The 15,570-nt window shown below is 46.3% G+C and overlaps 1 protein-coding gene and 1 long non-coding RNA gene across 4 annotated transcripts in view; one reads left to right on the forward strand and one right to left on the reverse strand.

Annotated features, from left to right (window-relative positions):
• Positions 1-6,600, reverse strand: part of LOC110302138 — a 9,403-nt gene extending 2,803 nt beyond the window's left edge. The window contains exons 1-3 of the long non-coding RNA XR_002378779.1: positions 6,361-6,600; positions 5,900-6,041; positions 5,650-5,697 (exon numbers count right to left, since the gene is read on the reverse strand). This is a non-coding gene — a long non-coding RNA (uncharacterized LOC110302138). The remainder of the gene's footprint in view (positions 1-5,649; positions 5,698-5,899; positions 6,042-6,360) is intronic.
• Il1r2 (interleukin 1 receptor type 2) overlaps positions 5,415-15,570 on the forward strand; it is a 40,452-nt gene continuing 30,296 nt past the window's right edge. The window contains exons 1-2 of one of the 3 annotated variants that reach the window (XM_029481405.1): positions 6,824-7,160; positions 9,578-9,585. The gene's annotated coding sequence lies outside the window, so the exon portion shown is untranslated. Of the gene's footprint in view, positions 5,521-6,823; positions 7,161-9,577; positions 9,586-15,570 lie in introns of those variants that run through there. The other 2 variants (XM_029481408.1, XM_021172924.2) reach the window with 2 other exon arrangements.

Below are 15,570 nucleotides of genomic sequence, written 5' to 3' on the forward strand. Positions count from 1 at the left end.
TGTGTGTGTGTGTGTGTGTGTGTGTGTATGTGTGCCCGCGCAGGCACCAACCTCTTTATGAGTCATGTCAACTCAGTTCTTCAGAATGTTTTCTTCTATTAGAAGACGAGGGGAGCCAATGAGATAGCAATTAGACTCTCCACCGTGAGAAAATATCCATTTTCTGATACTAAGGGAAGGGAAATTTTCTCCCCCCTGCACAGTGGAGGGTACAGAACCCATGGCAGTGAGTGGCCAGTCAGTGGTCAGTTTCATTTCAGGGGTTTACTTCCTGGATAGGCCCAACAGCGGCAGAAGGGCAAGGGGGAGGAGCAGCTCTCCATATGTTAGGGCCATTTCTGTCAAATGCTAACAATGCAACTGCTTAATGGAGTGGGACAGAAGTGAAGGGGGAGGTCTCGGGCATATAACCCTCAACCAGAACTGTCACAGGGGTCTCCTCTAGAACCAACACTTCCCACAGAGGCTACCACAACCACACACACACACACACACACACACACACACACACATATGCATGTTTCTACCCAACAACTTCCTGTTTAATTTGACTGAAGCCATGCATGTTATTGATCCTGTGGTCGGGCATTATTATTTCCAAATAACTTATGCAAGCCTCCCCTGTTTCCCTTTAAAGCTGCTCCTTGGCTCAACCTCCTTAAATTCCCACATTATTTACCATGCTGCGTTCCCACCTTGACACCCATTCCCAAGTAAACTCATCGCCATTGCGATGGATAGTTAGTGTTTGATTCACGTGAAGGACACAGTGGATTCAGAAAAGGGCAGGGAGACCACTTGGTGACCCTGGAGACTCAGGGTTGTAGAAAAGACTTTGTGGGATTGATGAGGCAAACTCAGGGTCCAAGGTGGCATTGAAATGAGACAAGGTTCTAGCCGCCCTTACATCAAGGCCTGGGTCTTGGATGTGCTGGTGTGAGAGTGATCAGGGGTGGTCAAGGTTAAGGGGGGGTCCCTCTGGAATCCCCATTCTTCCTCAGTTTGTCTGAAAACCCTAAGGTGGGAATAAGAAGAGGCGGGAACAAGAACATAAAAAATATTTCCACAGCGAGTACCAGATTTTCTTGGAATTGAACAGCAAAGTAAAACTTCCTGGATTTCTCCACTTTCAGTTCAACTTTAACCTGGGATGTGAAAGGAATTGTGGGATTCCAGTGAGTAATAACGCAGAGCCACGCTGGGACTCCAGGCGCCTATGGACATCCTGAAAGGAGTCATCTTCCCAAGGCTCGATCTAGAACCACAAAGCACAGACTGAACACTGGAAGGAAGGTTTGAGATTATGTGAGGTTGAATGATGGAGCCAAAAGATGCCACTGTCTGAGTCTTTGGAAGCTGGGAACACGCTGCCTAATGTAGAGAAAGTGACTTTGCTAATGTAAATAAGTTAAGGATTTCCAGGTCGGGAGACAGGCTCGGGTTTGGTGTTTCAGCAAAGAGTGGCTCTTACTCCACATTTAGTTCCCATCACCCATGTCAAGTCCAACTCCAGCTCCAGGGACATCCTACTTCCTCTCCTTGTCTCAGAGGACACTGCGTCCACGTGCACTTAGCCCCACACAGATACACACACATACATGTAACTTAAAAAAAAATGAAACAAAAAATATTTTTTTTCAAGTCTCATGGTCTTTTTGACAGCAAAGAAGGTAATCCTTAGAGCTTCAATTTTTCAGGCTGTGTAAATAGTATCTAATAAAAATAAAAGCCGAGAGTGGATACTCGGACACAATCAACCCAACCTCCAGATGAAAAAGAGCAAACTGAGGTCAGCAAAGTGTTTGAGTTAGCTATGTGAATTTGATCATGTATATAACTTCATACAGGGTGTCTTCGTTATGGTTTCTGTTGTTATGATAAAACTCCATAACCAAAAGCAAGTTGGGGAGGAAATGATTGATTTCATGTCACATTCCATCATCCAGGGAAGTCAGGGCAGAAACCTAGAAGCAGGAACGGAAACAGGCCGGAAAGCTTGCTCCCCACGTCTAGCTCAGCCTGCTTCCTTTTACTCTCTAGAACCACCTGCCCAGAAGCTGGACAACCCAGATCAATCATGAGTCAAGCAAATACCTCACAGTCCTGCCTACAGGCCAATCGTACAGAAGCATTTTCTTAATTAGGATTCCTTCTTCCGAAGGAGAGGCCCAACGAGAAGCTGAAAGAGCCAGATGCAGATACTTACACCCAACCAATGGACAGAAATGGAGGACCCCTGTGGTTGAATTAGGGAAAGGCTGGAAGAAGCTAAGGAGGAAGGTAACCCCATAAGAAGACCAGCAGCCTCAACTAACCTGGACCCCCAAGATTTCTCAAACACTGAGACAACCAGACAGCATACACCAGCTGATAAGAGGCCCCTGACACATATACAGCAGAGGACTGCCTGGTCTGGTCTCAGTGAAAGAAGAAGCACCTAACCCTCTTTGAGGCCCCAGGGAGTAGGTGGGGGCTAGTCAGGTGGGGAGGGTGGGAGTGGGGACATCCTGTTGGAGACAAGGGAGGAGGAATGGGATGAGGAACTGTAGGAGGGTTGACTGGGATGGGGATGACCACTGGACTGTAAAAAAATAGATTTCATAACAACAACAACAACAACAACAACAAAGATTCCCTCTTCCCTGGAACATGTATCAAGTTGATAAAACCCAACAAGCACACTGGATAATGATCTTATGAAGCTACAACTGCCCCCAAATGAGTTTGTAGGGCAAAGGGTAAGTGTTAAATTACATCCATTTTATTCTTTTTCTCAGGACTCTTGAAGGAAGATTGCTTGCTTTTGTTTCTTAATTTCAGCTTTCTTAACTCATGGTAGGAGGAAGCTCTACATTTCAAGTCAAATACATATACAAGGCAGAGATCCACTCCAACAGGAAGGTCTCCCAGGTGCCACCACCATCCCAGCATAAGGGCCATGCAAACAGCTAACTCCTGCACTCCATCACTCCGTGGAAACAGCTAACTCCTGCACTCCATCACTCCATGGACCTGCCTAACTTAGGATCCCATTCACTCAATAACAAAGGTGACACACAGCTTAAGAGAGCCTCAGAGGAGAAGGAAGATCATGCCAGATGCACTCAAGAGGAACTGTGGACCAAAGAGTAATTTGCTCCATCTTATTTTCTGTCTTTGGAAGAACTCGATCATTGTGCTTTTTGGTTTTGTTGACTTAACACAAACCTAGGTATATCAGAAAAGAGGAGTGTTTATTTAATTGAGGAAACATTTCCACCAAACCAGCCTATAGGCAAGTCTGTGTGGGAATTTGATTATTGATTGCTTTGGGAGGGTCCATCTCACTAGGCAGCAGGGGACAGGCTGTCAACCCTGAAGGGCAGTCCTGGATAATATAAGTATGCAGTCAGAACAATCCAAGAACAAGCCAGTAAGCAGTACATCTCCAGGTTCACGCTTCAGGTTCCCACCCTGAGTTCTCTTCATGAAGAACTGTAAACTGTAATCGGAAATAAGCTCTTTCCTCTGGAGCTGGCTGTGGTGGTGTTTATCATAGCATGAGAAACTTAACTAAGGCAGTCATAGAGTCTAATGATCCTTCCAAGTCCTGATGCTCAAGGCCTGGTTTGGGAATGTCAGGAATCCCAGCAACTTGGGAGACAGAGGCAGGGAGATCTCTGTGAGTTCAAGGCTAGCCTGGTCTACATAGAGAGTTCCAGTCTAGCTAGGGAATAAACGTAAGATCCTAACAAGAGGAAGAAGAAGGAAGAGGAGAAGGAGGAAGAGAAATAGGAGGAGAGGAGGAGGAGGAAGAGGAGAAGAAGAAGAGGAGAAGGAGGAAGAGGTAGAGGAGGAGGAGAAGGAAGAAGAACAACTACTACCATTACTACCACTACTAAAGTTCAAACTTAGTAGTGACAGTAACAAGCCTCAGCAGGACCCATGGTACAATGACTGCTTCTCCTGTATCCCTCCATCTCCATTCATGGGCCCAGCAGCAATAGAATGTTCAGTTCAACTTCCCCACCAGCGCATGGGAAATGACCAAGATCCTTTGAGGTTCAAGATGCCTGTTACCCAAGATGCTTGATGCAAATGCTGAGGTAGAGACTCCTCCTCAATTAAACCCAATGTGGTTCTGGCTCAGAAACCAGCAGCCACCCCTGGAAACCCTGTGGCAAGGTACTTTTAAGTGACATGCAGCCCAGAGAGTGGAGGAAGGTGACTGGAAGACAGTCTGTGTGAGCCACCAACATCATGCATGCGTGCCCAGTTTGAGGGGATGGTCTGAACTCTGAATACTCTGACACATTATCTTTACCATTCATTTGTCTTTAGCAGATACAAATTCTGTGATTTTGATGGAAGAAAATATGGTCATCAAATACCTAGGATAAAATTCACAGTGAGACAATATGTGGTTGAGAATTCTAAGCCCTACTCTGGTCAGCTGGGCAACAGAAGGACTCTGTCATACAAACAATTCTTTCTCATAAATACTTCACAAATTAAGGACAGGGAGAGAAAACATGGGCTTCAGACTCCTTTTGGGGAGGAAAGATGAAGACAGGGGTGGAGGGCAGGGGATGAGATTTGCATTTGTTCTTATTCCTACATCATTCTGGAGGTCAGAGGTCTGCATGGGCCTCAGTGGGCTAGAATGAATTGTGGTCAATGCAGGGTCCCTGGAGCCACAAGGGCAGCATCCATGCCCTGGGTTTTTGTCCAGCCTCTGTGGCTCTCTGGCTCATGGACTGCAGCCCTGCACACACCATCCTCTTCCTTCTTTGGCTGTCTTACCACTTTTTCCTGAAGCACCAAACCCGAGCCTGTCTCCGGACCTGGAAATCCTTAACTTACTCACATTAGCAACGTCACTTTCTCTACATTAAGCAGCGTGTTCCCAGCTTCCAAAGACTCAGACAAAAAGTTAAAAACAAAACCAACCAACCAAACAAACAAAAAACCAAACTAAGGTCCCCCTAAAACAAGCCCATCCGTTTAATCCTCCTTCTAGTCAAGAAGAGTTCTTTGGGGGTGGGAGTGGGGATCTTATGTCCTACTCATTAAAAACCCTCCTTTTCTCTTTAATGGGACCATGGTTGGGTTTTAAGCAGCATCCAGCGGATGGGGTGAAATCTTGCCTGTGAAACTGTTTACAACTTCTTCATGTACAGTCAGCATCACTTTAAAATGTGTTCTTGGCTGGAAGCCATGCCATTCTAGCGAGTCACACACACACACACACACACACACACACACACAAATAAGGAAACTCAGAGTTTCCTAGGCCACTTCCCCATATGGCAAGGATGTACGCACAAAGCACCATGAGCAGGGTGCTCCCCGTGAACAGGGAAAAGGTGTGTCCACCACCACCCAATTAGAGTGAGTGACACAGGCCAGTTAGGAAACCACAAGCAGGAGCCTATAAATCCCTGAGGGGGCTGCTGGGACATCACAGAAGGTGAAAGTCTGGCCCAACAGCCTTCCCCAGCCAGGCAAGAAGCAGCAAGGTACAAGAATACACAGTTCCAGGTAAGAAGGTGGGAAAGAGGCAGGGGGAGACACCAGGAAGCCAGTCAGAACATCAGCTCTGCTTTTAATGGGTCCTCAGGCAACCCTCTATGAGTCTCCTAGCTTCCTCTGGGTGAGCGGTCTCCTCACCTGTGTGGAGGTCACTTTATTCCTTGGTCGTTTTCTACTTCATTTTCTCTGTTAGAAAAAAAAGGGAGTTCCAGGACAGCCAGGGCTACACAGAGAAACCCTGTCTCGAAAAATCAAAAAAAAAAAAAAAAAAAAAAGGGAGGGGGGACTACATCAGAGAGCTGCTATCAAATGTCCACAGATCCAGGTAGCAGGGGACAGACAAGCATCTAGAATTCACCTGGAGGAAGGGAGTGGGCTGGGTTCTTACCTTGGGAGGTTGACCATCTGGGACAGAGCACAGAGCACGTTGGAAGGCTTTGGGGACTTTCCCAGAGTGATTTTTTTTTTTAATGTACCTGATGCCTCTCAGAAACCATAGCTTCCAGGCAGACTGGGCAGCACTCTAAGACCTGCCTGGCACACACAGTTATTAGATAAATGCTCTGTTTTTCCCCTCCCCTGCTACTTAAAGTCTCTTCTCTTCAGTCCCCTACTCCTTTTTGAAGCCCATTTTTCCTCTTCTGAGCCCTAGCTTATATGTCTCTGACCTCAGCCTCCTTACACAGGGTGATCTTGGCCAGAGCTTTTCTCTGGGTTTCCTACTGTGTAAATAGAGGCAGAAGACTGGCCTTTCCTTCCCAGTCCCTGCTTGCAGTGGGATGTTGCTGGCTTCCGTCCGTGTTCCATATCGGCTTCCATCAACCTCACCCTCCTCTAGCTCTGCCTTACCTGGAGGCTTGCTCTCTGGATCAGCATCTTGTTCCTACAGGCATAAGTGCAGAAGAATGTCTTCCCTGAGGCCTCTCTGAGCCTCACCTGCCTCAATGTATTCTTTTCCTTCTCTTAGCTGGTAGTGCTGCGGGGATGGACCCTCCCTCGTGTGTTGCAGGTTGTCCTGGGCTTCCCCAAGCCATTCTCATTCCCAGCTCACCCTCAAATCCTACTGTTTTGACAGCGAGAATGGAGCGATCACGTGACCACGTCCGACTTTTTGACAGTGAGACCGGAGCGATCACGTGATCACGTCCCTCCTCCCATACCCCAGGATAGCAGCACCAGCCTCTAGGGACGGCAGATGTGGGTGCTTTTTCAAGGAACTTCCCACTACTATGTTTATCAGGTCTTCCAACTTGGCCTTTACCATATCTGCCTACGACACGCATTGCTTGGCCCACACAGATTTTTTTTTTTCAGATTCAGTAGATGTGGGCGTGTGCCCAAGGAGTCAATCACACGCTGGAACTGCTTGTATGGGAAGAGCCCTTTTGGAGGACTATATTTTTAGGAGATTAGATGAGGCTCATGCTCATTAGCGAGCCCAGGACAGAGGGAGTTATCTGGGGACAAGGAACTTGTGAGATCATTGCTTCTTGCATCTCCCGAGAGTCTTGTAAACACGCAGGTGATTTTTATTCCTGAGATATCTGGGCATCTGCTTTCCTCACACGTCTTGATCATGTTGTGAGCACCTGAGCTTTCAAGAGTCAGGGAAGAGACCTTCCTTGGGAGTGAGGAATGAGTAAACGAGTGTTGAATGTTCGAGAGGTTGTAGTCATCAGATGTTTTACATGTGTGCACAGGCAGGACTGTAGAATGAGACCCACTGATTCATGCCCTGTAGAATCCCCTCATTGAGTAAGGCTGGGGTGGATAAACAGAAGAATACTTACAGACATGCTACCTTATATAGTACTACTAGTACTGTATAGTATTATATAGTACTCTTAGTGTACTACCTTAAGTAGTAAGGATGAAGGATTTTGTGGGTCACTTCAGGCTCAGTTAGTTAAGCTAAAGGAAGAACAGGTTGGTGGATCTCATGTAAGAGCCTTACTCTTTGTGAGCAGGTCTGGAGGTCAGAGTCAAGAGACTTGAAGCAGTGTCACATAGGCTGTTGGCCTTAGAGAGAGGCTTCAGGCTCGAGACTCGGCAGTCTTTGACTTCTGGCCTTCAGCTGATAAAATAGCAGGGAGTTCAGTACTGCAGTCATAACCGTCATGTAAACTTGGGAAAGGATCAGAGGCTCAAAAGGGAACATAGCCCGGTTGAGCCTGGGCTATAGCCAGGAAGGACTTGGAGCAGACAGACCCTCTAAGATGAGCCTAGACGTTGGACCACAGCAGGCGAGGCTAATCTGCTGAGTATGTGGTTATTGCTTTCACTGCAATAGGAAACAAATCTTTCTCTTTGCTGTGTGCACTAACCCAAGAAATGATGTAGCAGTACCCACAACACCCCGAAGCTTAACACAGTATCTATCAGTCATTTCTTGCTCCTGCTAGCGTATGTTTGGTCAACTGTGCCAGATCTTGGTGATTCCTCATAACTTCTGGCCTTCAAGGCCATTTTCAAAGCAGCATTTGCAGAGAACATCTGCTTAATTAATATTGTTTTGATGTTTCTTCTCTCTGTCCCTCCCTCTCCCTCTCTCTGTGTCTCTACATCTGTCTTTGTCTCTGTGTCTCTGTTTCTCTCTCTTCCTCTCTCTCTGTGTTTCTCCTTCTCTCCCTCTCTCTCCTTTCCCTCTCTCTGTGTCTGTCTCTCTCTCTCCCTCTCTGTGTGTCTCTGTCTCTCCCTCTCTCCCTCTCTCTGTGTCTCTGTCTTTCAGTGTGTGTGTGTGCTTGCGTGTACACAAGGCTTGCTACAGGATATTCAGGACACGAAACTTCCTCTCTGTTCTAAGGAAGTGGTTTTCAAAGTGTACTCCCTGGACTCGTGGCTACAGCATCATTTGGGAACTTACTAGAAATGTAAGCACTTGTGTTTTCACTCATGTCCACTGAGACAGTCAAAGCTGGAAGAGATGCATGGACTGGCAGCTGGAGTTTAGACCTCATCTAAATGAACCTGGGTCTATTGTATCAGCCATGTCCTGTTGCTCCTTTATGTTAGCTGGAGTGGCTGGGAGGGAAATCCTGGGCATAAGATTTCAGATTGCAAGCTTCCTAGGGATGTTCTCAGGAACATAGTGGTGATTTTGTCTTACAGCTGAGAGAAGCTAGAGGGTTCAGCATGAGAAGGGAATGTAGCCTTTTGAGCAGAGCAAGGGTTTTAGAGCCCATGGAAAATACAATAAGTCTGCGGTAGCTTCGAGTCAAAGATTACATTTTCTTATGGCAAAGGATTTTCCCACACAGTATAGATAAAAAGTTCTTGGATTCCAAGTGTGTGTATGTGTGTGTGTGTAACTGTGTGTACATGTGTGTGTATGTATGTGTGTGGGAGTGTGTATGTATGTGTATATGAGTGTGTGTGCATGTGTATATATGTATGTGAGTGTGTCTATATGTGTGTATGTGTGTATATGAGTATGTGTGCATGTATGTGTATTTATGTGTGTGTGCATGTGTGTAGATGAGTGTGTACGCATGTATGTGAGTGTGTATGTGTGTGTGGTGATTGTGTGCTTACTGCTCACCTTTATTTTTTCTCATGGATAATTGTCATGTAGGGCTCAATGACCCTCAGAGGAAAGGCCATGTTAGCTGTTGTCCTTGGTAACTCTTAGATGACAGGCCATTCTAGGTGGGCATAATTTCTGGAGAGTGGGATACAATCTGTCAGATCTGTGCTGACATCCTACCAATTGTAGAAGAAAATAGTTCTACTATATATAGATGTAGTACAGAGAAACTTCAGTATAGAGGAACCTTTTACTCACTGTGGTCACTGCCTCTTGTGTACTTATTCACTGTTGTAAGAAGAATCTCATTTTGTTCCCAAGTCTCCTATCCACAGAGAAGCAACTTCAGCCTGCTAATATGTATTACCTCTGTCTCAGATGCCTCAAGTTATTCTCTTGTGCTCATCAGATTCCTCAGGGTAGACACGCATTCTAGTTCCTCTGGCTGTCCCTTCTAGCCTTCTAGGATCATTCCTGATGAATGGTAGGGAGTGTTCTAGATGTGTGTATGCTGACTTGGGGGTTACTCATCGACTTCCTCAGAGCTTTGTGTATATCTGCCTGGTCCTAGAGTCACTACTACTGGGATCCATGGTTGGGAAACACCATAGTCTAATGTCTAAGGTATGTGACAGCCAATGTTCTAGCCAATGTGTCCTCTGTCCTCCAGTCCTCCATTTGGCCAAACTTAGTTTTTTTTCTCACTCTCTGGTTCAGAATGTCTGGGTGACAGTCAAAATCATCAGTAACCAGTGGGGGACCCACCCCAAATGATCTGAATGGATCCTGCCACATCTGTCGCTGGACTGTGGGGGTGGCTGGGGGCACCAAGAAAACTGGAACACCAGTGAGTGGAGTTCAGGACCTTGGCAAAGTAGATTGGGAGATTGGGAGATGATAAGTAGAACCTGCCCTGGTTCCTTCTCTGGCTTCTCCTTCCAACTGCAGCCTCAACTGGGCCAATCCATTTCCTGTTGGTGGCCCTAGCCCAGCCCTTAGTTTGCCCCCCATTCTTCACTGAATGAACAGGGGGACGGTCTAAACACTCTGTTAAGTGAGACCAGTAGTGAGCAGACTTCCAAAAACCCAGTGTTCCTTCTGCCGATGTTTCTCATCATTACTGCCTTTCTTCTCTGTCATCTCCACCCTACTAAGAGCACCAAGGTTCTCACACAGACCCACTTGTGATGAACCAAAGTTCTTCTGCTTCTGGCTTCTTAAAAAGAATCGGAATTCTATTCTGCTTGGCTTTCAGGTTTCAAACACAGGTTAGGTCTATCTGTCACCTTCATCCGGTACACCTCTTTCCCAGTTTTCTCAGACTTCAAAGGACCTTTCTCTTCTGCTTGTGTCTTCCTACTGGGAAGGAGTTTCCTCCATGTCTTACCTATTTCCTTCTGTCCTTTCTGAGCAATGTGCCGTGCTTACACTCCTGGGATCATCTTGGACTAGCAATAAAGACACTCTGGAAAGTGTCAATATTGCCTTGAGGAAACATAGGCCCTGCTCCATCTTACAGGAAAGAGCCTGAAGTAGAGTGTTTTCTGTGACCTAAGATTGTTGTGTGTCCCCCCACCCCCACCCCAGTGTTCTTGTTGGGACACTAATGTGAGGGGCAATGCTTGTGTCTGCTCTTCCAGGCCCTAGATGGTTTTTTTGCTTTGTTCTTTGCAGTAATCTTAGCTCTTTTCCTGTTGCAGGCAGTCACCTGTTGTTTGCAGTATGCATTTTCTCCCACCAACCATCTAATTTTCCACCACTGGTCAGTCTCCTTTCTATCTTCCAGGAGCTCAAACATGGTCAGCCTGTGCTCCACCCTGACCCTAGCAGTCCCTTGGAACTGGCTTTTGAATGAGCACTTACCCTTTGTTCCATGGAAAACTACACTAGAATGTGGCCGCTTGTCACTTTGTTGTCACAACTCATACATCACGTAGACCATACACTTGAGAAAAGCCAGATCATTCCTCTCTGCTGTCTATTTCAACCGGGTTCCAACAGTGGTTATCAGTTAACGAATGGGCATGTTTGTGGAGTCTAAGATGGCTTACCTCACATGGGTGGTATCCTTGAGGGGGTTGGAGAGGTTGCTGACAGCTCAGCCAAGACCCCTTCCACATGACCTCCCTGGGGACAATCAGGCTGCTTCTATGGTGACTGGGTTTCTGTGAGGGAACCAGGTGGAAACTGTTAGTCCCTGACGTAGTTGCAGAATTCACACGCAGTGAACTCACTTCTGCTGCATTCTTTTGACCGCACCTGAGTTACTAGCCTGTCAACATTCAAGAGAGGTGAGCTGGATTCCTCCTCTTGATAGTAGGTTGATGGTAACGCTACAGAGGCCGAGGAATGGAAGACATGACTGTGGTCATCTATAATGACTAACCCACTCTGCAAAAGGAGCTGCCTTACATATAGAGAGACTATCAGAGGGAGGCTGCTAAGCTTCTGCAGTGAGCAAACACGCAGACCTATGGCCCCTTCAGCTCTTACAATCCTTCTGGCCTTGTCCTGTCATATTGTAGGTGGACAAGTTAAACGGGTGACTGGTTATTTGGATGTTTGTGTTGTTTCCTATATTCAGGTTACAGGAGGTGGAAGGTGTGTTATGTGTGCTAGCAGTCAGACTTCAGCCCCAGTGCCAACAGAATACCCAGTCACCTAGAAGTTGGCCAACAGAGGCAGAAGTCCAATGCCTAGGACTGCAAACAGTCCTGCGGGTTGGTTTTATTCTTTGCTGGCTAAGGGGCTTGGAGCAAAGGAACTGACTTGGTATACATTGTCTGAGGAAGACCCACGGATTTGAGTCTTTGGAAACGGAAGTTGTAAGTCAGACAAAGAAAGACCTGTGCTCAAATCCAGATCAACTTTGAATCCCAGATGTCTATACTTGGTAGTGAGGTCTCATTAGCGCAGCCTTTGTGTTTTAGAGATGAAGAAACTGCGACTCAGATTGTGCAATTGACTTTGGAGTTGCCCAAGATCACATAGCTAGGAAATGGCCACATGAAGACAGAGCCCAGTTTCGATCTCCATTATCCGTGTTTAAGGACTCCATCACTAAGGGGTCATTCTGAAAGAAGGTACCAGAAAGCTTAGAATTTGAGACCAGTTTTATAGATGTGGACATATCTGTGTCTGTGAACTTAAGATCACGTTTGTATGTTAACATATAATTTGGATCTATGTCTTTGGACTTACTGATTCCATTAGGCAACACTAAATACATTTCTAGCATCATAACCGGTATTAGCTCAGTTTCTGACTATGATGCCAGAAAGTTGCAGGCTATGGGGTAGAACCTAACCAGGAACTGGGCAGACTGGCAAAGGGTGGACTCTGAGGCTTTGCTCACATCTGCCAGCTTCACATCTTGCCATGTAACTGAACCCCTCAACCGCCAGCTTTCAGAACGTGCTAGTGAGCCCGGCCATGTGTTGAGCACTTCTTCTTCTCCAGCATTGTGGTGAGTTCTTCATGTGACATGTCTGTCATTCTACCAGGTCGGATCCCTTTTACAGATGAGGGAATGAGCCACCTACATTCTGTCCCATGTAATTTTTCACTGTATTTTTCTGAAGAATCCCACTGAGGTCCAGGACTACCAACCAGTGTGAACAAGCTTCCTGTGAACGGCTCTAGATAGCAAATCTGATCAACGAATGTCTTTTAGAGGTGGTCAAACTTGGGCTCTGAGCTGACAGAAAAGTTTCGCATTATGAATTTGTCTCAAAATGGAATATGCCCATCTTTAATGGGACAAGCTTCACCATCTAAGGGTGATACTAATGGAGCAGGTTGTCCAGGAAGCATTACTGTCTCCCTAGGCTTCTCCAGTGTGTGTGTGTGTGTGTGTGTGTGTGTGTGTGTGTGTGTGGTGGGGTGGGGGTCTGATTAAGGAATGGCCAACTTTCATTCTGACATGACTATGCAATCACAAACAGCACCCTTGTGCAGCTTGGAGGCAGAATTCCCTTTATTCTGGGCATAAGAAACAAGTTGCTCTCTTTTCTACAGAGTAGCAGTGATTTTTGAACAGCCCATCAAGGGCTCTGCCTCTAGCCAGAGCCCTTGCGGATGAAAGCAGCCACCATCCCTTTATACATTGCTCCCTGCTCACACCAATGATCCTCCCTTCCCTTTGCTGCCTAAAGTTCTGAGATTTCCTGCCTGAGATCTTGTTGATGTGACTATTCTCTTACCAGCTGGAGAAGGCTTTGGAAGGTGTGCACGAGGCACGATTGGGTTTTTAGGATTTTTGTTTACCACACCAAATATGACTAAGCGGTAGGTGCTTGAGCCAATAGCTAGTCAACGTGACTAATAGTAAATACTGTCACCTCGTTCTGTTCTGTCTGACTCAGAAGTGTGACAGCTGCCCAACAGCCTCCAGGCATCAAAACGAAGATAATCACAAACTTAGGCTCATTCTCTCAGGTTAATTCAGTCCTGACACATTTGGTACAGGGTAGGATTTACAAAAATTTTAATTGATCCTTAAAAAGAATTTTTAAGGTGGAACAACAATATGAACTAACCAGTACCCCCAGGGCTCGTGTCTCTAGCTGCATATGTAGCAGAAGATGGCGTAGTTGGCCATCACTGGGAAGAGAGGCCCCTTGGTGTTGCAAACTTTATATGCTCCAGTACAGGGGAATGCCAGGGCCAAGAAGTAGGAGTGAGTGGGTATGGGAGCAGGGCAGGGGGCGGGGAGGGTATAGGGGACTTTTGGGATAGCATTTGAAATGCAAATGAAAATATCTAATAAAAAAAAGGGGGAAAGAGAGAGAGAAAAAAAGAATTTCACATGGATACTCACCTCTGGTTTCACTCAAAAGACCTCTAGATCCCTCTCCCAACTTCAGGCTCCATTTTTATAACCCAGCTAGTCTAATTAGTGCTGTCTCTGTGTGTATGGTATAGAGACACTCACCGGGGCATGAGAAATCTACCAGGGCCCAAATCTCGAAAGAAAACCAACCCTCCATCTCAGTAGCCAATAGCTGTCAGTGGCTCATCAGCCAGGAGCAGGGCTTTAGCAGGCCTCTGCCACGCATGCTGACACAGTGGCTGGCTTCAACTTCCACAGGTCTCTTGCAGGCAGCCACAGATTTCACACTTAAGCAGCAGGCTTCGCTGACCTTGGGCTCTTACAATCTTTTCTTCTCTTTTCTCAAGATGTTCCCTGAGCCTTTTGGGAGGGGGTTGAGACAAATGTCCTGTTTAGGGATGGGTGAGCACTCCACAGTGCACTTTGACAAGCTGTCTCTGGAGTAACTGCTACCGACCCTGACGAAGTTTTCTGTGGTGAGGGTTGAGAGCTGCCTAATCTATGGCTGGAAACTGAAGTATCTCGAAGGCAGTTTGCTGCTGCCCATTTAGCAAAGCAACGACCATAGGTCATCCCGGAGTGCAATGGTTCTTCAGCCCCTGGCTTGCATTCCTTTATTTCTATCAATCTGCTGAAACATATTTATTCTTATATGTATTCTGACATATTTAGAGGTTTGATGATACCTGTATTCTTTAGTTGTTATATTTTTTCCTGTATATAGAATTTTACAGTGTACACAGAAGAGGGAGGGAGGGAAAGAGAGAGAGAGAGAGAGAGAGAGAGAGAGAGAGAGAGAGAGAGAGAGAGAGAGAGAGAGAGCATTAATTAGTCTAGGTGAAATATATTCTTTTTTGTGTATTTTTTTTGTGTGTGTGTGTGTGGTTTTTTTGTATTTTTTGAGACAGGGTTGCTCTGTGTAGCCCTGGCTGTCCCGGGACTCACTCTGTAGACCAGGCTGACCTCGAACTCAGAAATCTGCCTGCCTCTGCCTCCCAAGTGCTGGGATTAAAGATGTGAGCCACCACTGCCAGGCTGATGAAATATATTCTGTAGTGCCCCATACTGTTTTTTTCTTTTCTTTAGTATACAGTCCTTTTGTGGCTTATAAAAGTTAGACTGAGAGATGATGTAATTATGTACATGCTCTTAGGCTGTCTGCATTCTCCATATGCAGAGGTCAGGACACAAACAGCTGATCAGAGGCACAGCTGACCAGTCTCCCAGGCCTGGGTGTCTGCTCCGGGTGGGTCATCTGAGCCTTTTACTTTACCAATCTTTTCTCTCTCTCTTTATTTTTCTGACCCGTCTTCACACACACTGCTCATTTTCATATCCCCTGCCCCAGTGCTTGGAATGAACCAGTTTTGAGGTTTCCTCTGGGCAGCAAGGTCTCCTCAGACTCCAGGAGAGAAATCAAGTCGCCAGTCATTTGGAGACATGTTTAAAGAAAGTAGGGCAGGGGAGTGTGTTTGGCTGGGAGCTGAAGAAGATGATTTCTTCCCCTCTCTGGGCCTGCCAAGGACTCCCTGTTTCCTACACTACAACAATTTTGGTTCCAGCCTTCCATGAGGTTTTGATTATTGAAAACTGTCACTTTTAAGTGCCTGTGGTTTGCTTGCCTGAAGCCACTTCTGGGGAGAGTCACATTGAAGCACTTATTTTTGCTGAAGTTGAGGGAGAGAGAGAGAGAGAGAGAGAGAGA

This window comes from Mus caroli, chromosome 1 (assembly GCF_900094665.2).
Source record: "Mus caroli chromosome 1, CAROLI_EIJ_v1.1, whole genome shotgun sequence".
NCBI lineage: Eukaryota > Metazoa > Chordata > Mammalia > Rodentia > Muridae > Mus > Mus caroli.